This window comes from Corapipo altera, unplaced genomic scaffold (assembly GCF_003945725.1).
Source record: "Corapipo altera isolate COAL_440 unplaced genomic scaffold, ASM394572v1 45, whole genome shotgun sequence".
Taxonomy (NCBI): domain Eukaryota; kingdom Metazoa; phylum Chordata; class Aves; order Passeriformes; family Pipridae; genus Corapipo; species Corapipo altera.
In genome coordinates, this window is record NW_020884877.1 from 18,071,329 (window position 1) to 18,084,050 (window position 12,722).

Here is a 12,722-nt window from a genome sequence, read left to right on the forward strand (position 1 = left end):
CAAGCCATTAGGCTGAGCATGATTCTGCTCACCAAGCAAGGTACCAGCAGTGGCTTTGCTGGCCAGGCAGACATTGGGCAGGAGGGGAAGGGTCAGTCCCTGCAGCTCCCTGGAGCAGATCCTCAGCATTGCCACATTTCTGTCCTCTCTCAAGCTCCATCAGTGCCCCTGACACTGATGACTTGTCCCAACAAACTGACCTGATGGTTCCTGACTAGCCTTGCTCTTCCTTTAGATTTTATACCCTTTCCATGTTGCTGCTTTCCCTCCTGAACCCTTGAGGTACTGGCAATCCTGCCCTAATAGCTCTACCTCTGTCCATAGTTTTACTTTTCCTATTTCCCCAGGCTTTCTCACAGCATTTTTCCAGCACTCTGAGCAAGGATACACAGCTGGGCTGGATCAGAGTTGGGCCCTCGTGCACAGGGAGCCTTGACCCTGGGAGAGGGGAGGGAGGCATACAGCAGGGTCTGCAGCAAGGGGTGACATATTCCAGGTCTTTCTTGTGTCAAGAAAACATTCAAGTGCAGTTGGAGGAGCGGGTGTTCAAAGAGCTGCAAGTGTTGCTGTCTTTGCCAGAACAGAATGAAAGCTAGATTTCAAACAGCTTTAAGAAAGACCAGTGCAGCTAGATAGAATGAAATGCTCCAGAAGTTCCCAGCTGTGTGTACCATAAGTTTGTGACCTCCTTCAGCCCTGCCCTGCTCACTTTCCACAGTTCAACAAGTTCCAGCTGCTGGTAGGCAGTGGGTTCTAATGTGAATGGGAAGGAGGCAGCTCATCAGCAACTCACAGGCTTCACACAGCAAAAAGCCCTTTTGTCACTTGTGCACTCAAGCAAGTCACTGCACCCTGATCTCCTGAGCTGCAGAGGTTATGGAATAAAGCAAACAGTAGGTATGTAAGCTTGTGTACAAGAGTGGAAACACTTTGGAGTTTAAGTTGTTTCTAGGTAAACTGTTTCTGAGAGTGGTCTAGCTCTGTCTTGACTCGGTGTCTCTAGAAACAGCAAAGCGTTACCCTCTATTCTAGGGTGAATTTTTTACTGAAGTGTTGAAAATTGACATTTCACTTATTAAAAAAAATTAAGTAGTTACAGGAATTCCTTTCCTAAAAATATTTTGCAGATGAAACTAGGCCAATTGTCTCTTGGAAAACAATTCAGGACAAACCATACCATTGCGTGTATTACAGTAAGCGTATGCACAGCTCATCTCTTCCAGATGGGGATCATCTGATCAGCCCTGCAATGTGCAGTGCTGGCCTGTTTTAAGGCTGCAATTAATTTTCTAAGCGATGCTGTGCTGCATCAGGAAACACAACGATTGGACCTGCCCTTTTATAATTGTTCTCACAAGGTGAGTGAGGGGTGCAGAGCCCTGGGCTCAGAGGGGCACTCTGTGCTGGCTGGGACTCGGGCTCTCTCTGCTGCTGCTGCTGATCTTACCCACGAGGTCAAATAATGATCTCTCTTGATGCAGCCGCCAGAGGGCATCTTCAGGGTAAGCGGAAATAATCAGAAAAGGTAAACACCCATTCATAGTATGTCATTGTGGTACATTTATAGTTACCTGTTATTAAAAGCAAAACCTCATCCTGCCTTTGCATAGTACAGTGCAAGTGCTCACATTTCTCATAATATGTTTTTACTCATCGGTGAGATAACAATAGGATTGTCTTTATTGGACGAAAATAAAAACTGTAATTTTCTTTTGGTTAATGAAATGCATAAGGATGTCTTCACTGCACAGCAGACAAGGGGAAAAAAAGGAAAAAATAAAGAATTAATAAAAATCACAGTTTCACCAAAAACACAAATGCTCCAGGCAGGGTCAGGGAGAATTGACAAGTAACTTGTATGGGACAGATGAACACAAGACGAGCCAAACAGCAAGGGAATTCTGGAAAAGTCAAGCAGGCTGCAAACAGTCAACAGAGGCCAGAGTTATAAACCCTTTCCTCATTAACTCAAAGCCTCTCTATTTCCATTTATTCTTGGGAGAATCCTTTTTATTATTATTATGTCTTCATAAGAGTCAAGACAATTGAAAATATATTCATTCAAAACACAGTGTAAAAGGAACAAATACCTTTTCAGGATATAAATAAGTCTCTGAAAATAAATTAGTGTCTTGGGGGCTAGATGAAAAATCTGTACTACAACACAAAACTGCAAAGTGTTTAGAGTAATATAGAAAAGGCAGCTCATTTGTGCAAAGTTCATTCAAGAAAACCTTACAGTGATCATTAAAGACAACTTCTTGCTCCGCAAGTCAATATGCAGATTACTAATACAGATGCAACAGGTGGGAGGAGGGACCCACAGAAATTGTTATTTTTTCTGCTTGTCTCTCTCTGTAGTACAGCTTGAATATAATTAATAAATTAACCATAACCCACAGAGCATATTAGTGCTTCAAGTTGCAGAAACTTTTTGCAGCATCCCTTTTGGCCAAAGAGAATCATCTTGCCAATGTATTTCAGACTGTTGTGTTCACCTCTCGTTCTGCTGGACACTCAGCCTTGGACTGCATCACGAGTGCCTCAGGCCTGGCCAGCCGCTCTGACCTGCACAGTCTTGCTCTTAGATGTCGACTACAAGAAGCATTTGTTAATCTCTGACAGGGATTTTGTGACTCTTCAAAGTAATTAGATGATTCACTTCTGGACCAGGCCAGATTGCTGTATCAGGCACAATAAAAGACCCAAAGAGCAACCAGAACAAGTAGGAGAGTTCATAGACAGTCATGAATAAAAATACTGTAAGTCTGGAAATAAAGTATTTCTCTGTTTTCCACATGCCCTAGCCTTAGGCTAAGCAGTGCACAGACAAAGACTTGAATTTCTTGAAAAACATCTGATGCAGGCATGTGTTTGCAGTTTTTGAGTATTGCTTTGTATGTTGAATGAGGGCTGGGAAGAAAAATACGCTTTTTTTTTTTTTCCAGTTTCAGACCTGAAATCTTCCCTCCTCTGTGTGTGGTTGGGTTTTTTGTGTTGTTTTTTTTTTTTTTTCTTTGCAGTCTCAAGTACTTGTGATTATCTTCTTTTGGCATCCAGCTCAATGTCAGCATGACTATGTTTGTCACAGGTTTTATATGCTGCTGCAAGCAGGACTCAAATTAGGATTGGTGTGACCAAAGGACAATAGCTCTGCCAACAAGACAGACTTTTTTTGATCTAACTAGCAGATGCTCTGCTAGCGTCTCTCACTTTTTTGCCTCTCTCTTGCCTAAAGGACTGAAACCAGCCTGTCAGTGTGATTGTACTCACGGGAGCTACAACTGTTTGCACAATATCTCAGTCTAGCCTAATACCTACTTTAATAACTGCTTCCAACAGCTACTTGTGAAGGCTCTGGTGGTAAACTCCATTCAGTATATCATAGCTTTAAAGTGGAGATTTTTCCAGAAATGGCTACTCTTTTTGTAGAGGCTATTTTTCACTCTAGTGTATTATTTTAGATAATAACAAATTGTTCCTGCATATATCATCAATCACTTGCAAGAATAATGTTGCAGGTGGGGGAGGCTAAAAAGAGCCCCTGCTGTGGTTCAGACCTTGAATTCCATTTTTTTTCCCCTCCCCTGTTACTTGACAGTAGTTTTGGAAGAAGAAGAAACTAACAGACATGTTAAAAACCTGGCATAGAATATTGGACCAGCTTTTCAGGTGTAACTGAGGGGCAGCAGATCCAGAGGTGTCTCTCCAGTCCAGACTTAAGAAGATCTTAACGAGCTTTAGCTTTTCAAGCAAGCCTGAAGGCTACTGACTGCCAATCATCCTGACAAGGTGATGACTGATGGGGACAGTTATCTCCCTCCCCTAACTTACTGTCTGTCATGGCAAAGGAAATACAAACATTTTTCCCTAAGGAAACAGGTTGGCAAAGGGGTTTGGGTCTGTTAAAGCTTTAGTGTTAATGAAATTTCATATTATCAAAATATCAAAAAGTTGTTCCAATGAAGAGCAGGTTCAAGCCCATATTTTCTGCTCTACTTTCCTATTTAATTCATGTTCTCATGTTGAAAAATTCACTCTATAGCCAACCTGTAACGCCACAGGGGTAAACTGCAGAATTGCCATTAGCTATGAAGGGAGAAAGATACAGGTTTTTGTTGTCCACTTCATAAGGGAACAGCTTTTCAAAGTGTAACTAGTTAAGCCTTGTAGGATGAGTTAAAAAGTAGCAGATTTCGGTAATTTAACTTGTTTCTATCTCTTTCAGAATGCTGTTTTTAGTTCATAGGCAAAATTGAACTACATCTGACTGGTTGGTATTCATTATCACCATTATCCAGCTTCCTATCATTAAAGCTAATGCTTACGGAGGTGCCCTGCATCTCTGATGGATTGATTTTTGCACCCATAGAATTATAAAACTTAATTTTCAGACCTGCTGCATGCCCACAGCAGAAAGGTCAGTTTGTGATGCATCTTCACTGCTAAATTTTAAAACCCCAAGTGCCTTCAAGTTGAAATTTTTACTTAGTTCACACCTTTTAGTGAACATGCTTTAGTGTAGATGGGTGCGTGGATCTTAGCAAAAGTTCCTGAAAGGAAAGGATAAAGGGAAAGGAGTCACCACCACTGAACTAGAATGCTCTTTATGGTGACCCAGAAGCAGCAGACTATAATCTAAGAGCTACTGTGAAAAGCTACATGACTAATCTGTATTTTCATTGTGTGACTGGTAGCAGGAAGGAAGATGTAGCACAACAGCCAATTTATTGGAAGAACAATGTAGTCATTCATCAGGGCATTATTCTGAAATAATTTAAATGACAGTAGAGCAGCCCACTCTTGACTTAAGAAATCACAAGTCATTCAAATTCTGTATTTAATAATGAAATTGTTCCACTGACTTAGTGGTTGGCATAAATTACATGTAGTTAATATGTTCCTGTTGCAGACCCTGAGGACTCTTTGTTTATGCTAAATGTGAATGTATTCTAGCACATGAATTACTATCCTCCTGCTTGCTTCTTGGGCGCCTCCAGAATAAGTAATACGTTGGCATAACTTTGCCATTTGTCAGCCAGCAGTCTGGTAGCACATTTGCTCGTCAATCTAATTTTAACCTTTTCTCATACAAGCACTTGGTATTTCATGTAAATCAACCAGACAGTCTGTCATTCAATAGGATACTGTCTTCATGGTCTTCTAAACTACGTGCTCTATTGTATGCCTTCATATTAAGTAGCAGTGGAAAAGTAAAACTAATATATTATTTCTGGTTTCTTAATACCAGAGTGCCAGGAATCTCTTTATTACCACAACAGAGACAAATGATATGTCTAGCAGAGGTTCTGGACAATGGGCCTGGTAATGCATTCAGCACTTTCTGAATTGAAAGGTTTGTCCTGAGTGGTAAGTAGTGCAGTGCATGGTTAAAGGCTTCAGAGCATATATTCTAGGTCTGTTTCTATTATCACTTTAATTTGCAGCTAATAATGTTAAAAAATACCATTCAACTGATGAATTGGAAAAAAAAATTTCCCTGTGGTTCCAACAAGTTTCTTGATCAAATATGATGCTGGCTGCAAAAGAGAACATAATTCATTCTTAAATATGGACAAGTTTGTCAAAGCTCATTTATTTTTATAATTTGTATAAATAACATGGAAGGTTTAATGGTATATCCTTTACTGTGTAAGGTTTTTCAGAAATTGATTTGGCTGTGAAAATAATATGTTTGAAGTTTAGATGTTTTGTTAGGGTTGCTGTAACTATGCATCACTTTAATGTCTTTGCTTTTTAAACATGAATTAAGGCCAGTGTCCATTTATACAGTGTAATAAATAACAGTAATAAATAAATAATCTCATTTGGCTTATTCAGATATTTTACTGCTTTATGAATGTTTTAAAAAAGCAATTGTAAAGTCATAATAAAATGATCTTGGTGTTGCTAAGAACTCAGTCTCACAAGACACATGTAACCATTCATTGCATAGTATAATAGTTTCCTGTTTTATTAATTATGGAAATCATATTTTGATATAAATTTTCCTTATTGATACTTTGAGATTATTAACCCTACATTACATTTCATTCCACTCAGGCTTATGAGTGATAAAATAGGACTCATATATTTACTACTAAATTCTGTTCTGAACAGTAATTTCTGACGCTTTACTTGGTCTGGGGCAGACCCTGAATGGTGCCTGATTTCTCCCCAGCTCAGTGCTCAGCAGTCCCCTTTCCCAGACAGCAGAAGTAAAGCTCATTTGCTCCTGTAGTATCACAAAGTCCCTCCTCGGTCCATATGGTCTTCTGCTGCAGTTTGCTAACAGATTGCATCATGCTCTGAGTCCATCCCCGTTGCCCTGCCCCTTTTCTATCAACTCCTGTGCAAAATTTACCTCTGTTGCTGTGGAACTAATTCATCTGTGTCGAGTTTCTGGGTATGAGTTGTATCTAAGGATATTTGTACAATTTCTACCATGAAGTTCTGTTTCTGCTTAAGGTAGCAGGGTAATAAAAGTAATAACATATAAACTGATTCCACCACTACCTCCAGCACCTTTTATATCTACACATCAAGTAAAGGCAATATTTGTCCATCATGATGTAAAGTAGTGTGACTTAACTTAGCACTAATTTGACCCAAAGATTTAACCACAGATCAAGTAAATATTTTCAAAAATACAGACCTGAAGTATTTGGACACCTTGAATAAATATATATCAGAAGATTCTTTCCCATAAAATATTCAGGTACTTCTATCACTTAAGTTTGCATAGCGGGGATATAAAGGGGTTTATCCTCCCTGCTCTGATAAAGTTCTTACGCAGGATTTTTTTTGGCTTCCGTATCTAGAGGTTTTATGCCAGGCAGCTGCAGTTTTGCTCTCAGGGATGTATCTAGGCAAATTCAATATGGTCAGTGAGGTGGATTGTCATAAGCAATGACAGCATTTGATTTCACTGAGCCTGTCAAAAATAATTCTACATGTAATTTGTTCATTGCATGTTCGAACCTTTGGTTTACCGCCACTGTTCTTGCAGCTGGGAGTTTTACCTAGTTCAGGGAAGTGTATGTTGCCAATAAATGCTTGTTCTGAAGAAAAGCAGTGAATTTCTGCAGATTAAGGGGGTCTGCATTTTATTCCAGGAAAAATATTTTCTGGTTTTACTTATTGTTTGTGCATTAAGGCACCTGTAGTTGTGTTTAACAAACATCCTCTTTCACTTCTAATTTTCCATGACTCTTGATCCTTAGGGATTACTAAAGAAATAAATCAATCAACAGGATCAAAATTACAAAATTACATGTGAGATGAATCAAGCCTTATATCTTTATTTAAAAAGGAAATTAATGTTTTAATTCTGTGCCTGTATGAAGAAAAGAAAAAAAAAGTTAATGACTTTCTACCACTGCGGACAACTTGGGTAATATTTTTCCCTGGAATACATATCTAAGTACAAATTCAGTTCTAGTTGTTAACAATATATTCCTCCAGGTATCAAAGCAAAAATCCAGCATGTGTGGAAGGCAAACACAGTATGGAAGTGCTTGGTCTCCCTCTTTTCATGTGATATTTGTATTAAGTAGAGAGGTTTTATTGCCACTTATTATTAGCAAGTCATTCTGTAGCCATTTAAATTCCAGTTTTAAAGGTCCATAATGGAATTCCCTAGTGTGTCACAGACCTAGTGCCACATTGATGGTAAAAGCTCAGGAAAATCGTCTTTCTTATTGTTATTATATAAATACCTGTAAAAGCGTATCAGCACCTGGTACATGGGGCTGGGCTGCTGAATTTGTGAGAGGATGGAGGAGATCTCTGGTGCTGCTGATGTGCTGGGTCTCACCTGCTGCCCTCAGGACAACTCAGTCCCCCTTGCCTCAGCTCAGTCTCCCTTTGCCTTGTGCTCCTCAGCTGCCACAAGCGGCTTGGGCTTTTGGCACATTGGGGAATTGCTGCTCAGTAACCCATGCACCGGACACAATTTGCCCAGGCAATTTATGTCTCACTGTACCTGACTGTCAGTCAAAAATGGGGAGGGCAGAGAAGTGCTGCCCACCCCACATAGCTCCTGGCTGGAGAAACACAGTGGGCTTTCTTGCAGTATCCATGTTTTTTTGGTGCTTCTGGCCTCCTAATCAACTGCCAATTTACAACATCAGGCTCTAATTAGCTTTCAGGGACATATCTGTGAAAAGCCATGATGTGGGTTTACATGGGGGCCACAAATGTTACTTCTCCTTCAGAGCAAAATTTGTGCTGTGATAATTTTTCCATCCAATTCTAAGGGATTTTTCTCTTACAGTGTAGCCTATTTCTTCTACTCTGACCTTACTGCTTCACTCATTAATTCCATTTTGGGTCCATGCCTGGCTCCCTGAAGCTCTTTTGATTGTCATTTGTTCCCCTTCTCCCTCTGCTTTGAAACACCTCTGCCGCTTGGATGCTTCTGTGGGAAAACTACCTTCCACCACTGTCCTTTCACACCCCAGCACAGGCTGGACTAAACACAGAGCCATCTCTGACCCAAGGCAACTTTCTGTCAAAAAGCAAACACAGTCATGGGTGACACTGACATTAAAGAAGTAACCTCCAGCAGTCTCCACGGTTTGTCTCCCCGGGCTCTGCTCTCCAAACATGGTCCTCACTGAGTGCCACATTGCAGCTCAATTGGCCCCATCTGAGAGTGGCTCAGAACAGGGACAGGCTGAGCAGAGCTCGAGTGGTGCAGAGATTCGTGAGGGTGCACGGCAGCACCTCCCATCACCCAGCCTGCGAGGGACCCCGCAGCTGCTGCAGGAACTGTGCCACCAGCTCTCAGGTGGGAGTCACCCGTAAGTGCAAGGTGGGCAAAGTTTACTAAGGGGCTTCATGTCTTTGTAGGTGGGTGGGGGAGAGGACAGTACAGGGTGTTTTTTCCCTGGCAACACACCCCACATGCCTTCAAACGCGGGGACAGTCAGCACAGGGGGTTGTTGCCTCTCCACCTATGTGCAACAGCCCAAAGGGCTGACAAGGCAGAGTGGAACATGAGCTGGTTGTTACCTTCCTACTTGGGTCTTGCAGAGATTGGGTGGTGGCTTTATTTATTACTGTAGGTAGAGGGAAAAGTGGCAGTTCTGGTGGTAAGGGGTCTTCAGCTGGAACCCGTGGGGCCTGCACTGGTCTCCTCTGCCCCTGTATCAGGGCAGCCTAGCCATGGGGAAGGGCCCAGTGGGCTGCTGAGCCCACTGTGCCACTGCAGGGTGCCCCAGGCGCTGCAGCTTCCAGCCTCACTCCAAATAGTGTGATTTTCCTGCCTCTTTACAAGTTTTTCTAATCCTTCGCTAGGAGCATTCCTAACCCTACATTAGATCCTTATCTCATCTCTACCTGCTTTAAACATGGTTTTTGTTTTCTTACAGTGCTTTCCCAGCTCCTCATCTCCTGCATAGGGAAATGACGTGTACACTGGGATGCTTCTGCTCTTTATGCCTGGCTTCCCACCGAGTACCTTAGAAGAAAATGTTACAGCTGTTTGCTGTTCTGATTCACAACCCAGCTGGCACTGATGCTTCCTTGTGCATTCCCTAAGGTAATTCTGCCTCCCTGCCATTTCTGGTTTTGTCTGGGGCTTGTCTGGGATCCCTCTGTTCTTTATCCCAAACTAATTGTATTCTGCTGCTCAGATCAAAGAACCTAGTTATATGTCTGTTAAGATGAAACTGCAGTGCAGTTTATGGGGAAGAAGCTCCTTTGGGAAGTGTGAAAGCAGGTGCACAAGAGGCAGAAGCACTGCATTACAGAAAGAGGGGGGATTAGGATTATAAGAGATACAAAACTTTAACATTATTCTTTAAAATAATGGATTCGTTATTCCAGTGGCAATGTCTTGTGTGTCCCTGTGCTAAGAGTGCTTTTATTTCTTCCCTCTGGAATGGAGAAAGTGGTTGCTTAAATTGCTATTGACATACAGCACATGAATTCCAGTTTTGATTTCATGAACAGCCTCTATCATCCTGTCTTGTCTGGACAGCCTCGTACTCATTGTACTGTCACCATTCCTATAAATAGCCTGCTTGGTTATGAAGGACTACTAGCGTTTCCTCTGGGAAGAACAGGACTTTCAACTAATGGCATTTTAGGCCAGTTTTTGTCAAACTTTCTATAGGAGATACGGTTTGGAGAGTAGAAAACCTGCTAAAGAAAGCCAGTAATCAAAGTATTAATGTTTGAAACACAGACACTCGGCAAGCCTGGAGAATCCACAGAGAAAAATGAAGTTAGAAGGAGGAGGATGGTGGTGTGCTTTTAAAAAGGAGGCTTGGCTTCAGGGCTGACAAGCAGCAAGGCAGCTGCCACACGGAGAAAGACGGAAAGACAGATCCAGCAGAAAACTGGGCTCAAGCGCAAGAATGGCTGTGATGTTGGCAAATCTGCTCCGCACCCGAAAAATGCACAAGTGTACTGGGGAACAGCAGGTAAGGCAATGTGCTTTTCTGTAAACTTTTGGGGCAAAGTAGGAAGTACCTGTGTGTAGAAAACCTTGTGTTTCAGCTCTCAGCCCTTTAGCTGTTGTAAGATCTTTTGAACGTGGAGGGCACTGGCAGGCAAACAACCCTCTAAGTTAGTTCGGTAGGGAGGGATGTGTTTAGTCTTGTGAAGGGAGTGGGGATCCCTGGTTTTACGGCTACGGGTCATTTGGGCTGTGTGACCCTGTTCTGTGAATAAATACATTGAAGACACCTAAGAGAGCACACATCCTGCCGGCCATGTGGTGAGGGAAGTTCTATTGCACACAGTGCGAGAAATCAAACGGGGCAGATTTGCATGTCAGGTAACAAGGCTTGGTGGGCGTCTTCTTTTGACTATTAAAAGTAACAAATCCCAAGAACTTTTGGGTTTTTTTCTTACAATTAGCAACTGATCTGGAATTCAGATCCCATCTCCCACAGCCTGGGTACTTTCCAAGGGTGCATTGAATCGACAGCAGCACCCTTTGTGCAGAGTGAGTCTGTACACAAGAAGAGAGCCCTGCCAAAAGAAAAGAAATACAGCATTGCATTCAGGGATCTGACTAACTTCTTCTGAACAGAGAGGAAAGCACCATGCTTGCCAGTTATCTCTTCTGTGCATTTCCTCAGTTGTGGCTGGGGCCATCTGATGAGTGTTTCCCTTTCGCTCCCAGCGCGGCGCAGTCTGTCTGCTGTCAGCAGCTAATGAAGTCACTCGCAAGATGCCATTCCCTGGGGAAAAGCAGGGCTATGAATAGAGCTGTTACTTGCATCTCTGGTTGCGGTGCTCTCAGTGCTTCTTTTGCTGTGCCACCGTCTCTGATGATTGTGCCACTTATGAACAATGGTCTTTCACTCTTGAGCTACTGCTATTCCTGATGCCAAAAAACAGTCCTCTTCCTTCTAGTAGAGCTGTGTCGAGCTCAGTGAGTGCTTCTGTGCCGGCCCCAGTGACAGGCACGGGTTCTGAGGTACCACACACTTACCAAAAATGTGCAAAAAGTGAATGAGTAATCTTATTGCAGCAAGAGCTTTCAATAATAGTCTGCAGTGAATGTCAGATGCTTCATCAATGCACATCCCACAATAAGGAGGAAAAAATTTTTTTTCTGAGAGCAAAATTTTTCCATGGTACTGAAATAGAAAAGCAAACAGTTAATCTGATGAGAGCACCACCTCTTTCCCCATCTGAGCTTACATGTCTAAGTATCATTAAGCTTGTGTTTAGAAGGAGTTGTGTGTTGGTCTAGACAGAGGTGAGCTATAAAAGAAGCAAAATCAGCAAAAACAAAGACAGATAAAGGATGATGAATCATGATGACATATTGTTTAAAGTATGTAAGAACATGTAAATACTTATCATGATGTGTAGGGTATAGAGTCATTGTTAGTACCAGTAAAGTCAAGGACTATTCAGTGCACTTTAGTGACTGAGTTTGTGTTTGAGATCTAATCTAAAATAACCTTACAGATTATCTTTGTAAGAAAATTTAGCTAACAAGGTCATAAATGGTGAAAAAGAGAAAAACTAATTAAAGTAGCATTCAATTTTAACATGATCTGTTCTCTCTTCAGGAGATATAGGGGGAAGCTTTCTTAAAAGCTTTTATTTTATATACAGTTTATTTTTTACCAGACTTGATAGTCTTAGCAGTCTCTCCCCAAATCAAGTTGTCAAAGTTTTAATTCTCAGAAAGCTAGGGTGAAGTCTTCAACAAAACACAAATGTAAATTTTTCTGCATCGTGATCCAAATGTCTGAACCATTCCTACATGAGCAGAGTTACAGTTGTTGTCTCATATGAACCTTTGTTCACATGCCTCATCCTCCTGCTTATATAAAAACAAAACAAAAGCCCCTTATTACTCATAATTTTCATATTAATTCTGGTTGGCTGAATAAGTTTGAGTGATTCATGACCTATGTTCAAATTTAACACAGCCTTCAATGTGTTCAGCCTGACATGTGGTGTCTTACAATATTGATATATCTCATCGACCTAGCAATCTGCATCAGCTTGCTGAAGCATGCCTTGAAGGGAAAATGATACAGTAGTCCTGATCTACTCCTCTGTCAAAGCTTTGATTAAACATTCAGCTATCAGAGTGAAGGAGCTTGGGGATGCATGAGATGCCTCTCCTGTCATTAACAATATTTCTTTTTGAAAGTTTAGGAAGATAGGAATATGCCTCTTAAATCAGATGTCTGCCCCCTGGTCAGCATCTGAATGGCATTCTCTGGTATCCAACATAAAAGAAA

At 41.5% G+C, this 12,722-nt stretch overlaps 1 protein-coding gene across 3 annotated transcripts in view; it reads left to right on the forward strand.

The window, feature by feature from the left end:
* Positions 1–9,327: 9,327 nt before the first annotated feature.
* The window catches only part of ITGB6 (integrin subunit beta 6), a 47,376-nt gene continuing 43,981 nt past the window's right edge, over positions 9,328–12,722 (forward strand). For 2 of the 3 annotated variants that reach the window (XM_027637377.1, XM_027637379.1), the window contains exons 1-2: positions 9,328–9,544; positions 10,193–10,430. The gene's annotated coding sequence lies outside the window, so the exon portion shown is untranslated. Of the gene's footprint in view, positions 9,545–10,174; positions 10,431–12,722 lie in introns of those variants that run through there. The other variant, XM_027637378.1, reaches the window with a different exon arrangement.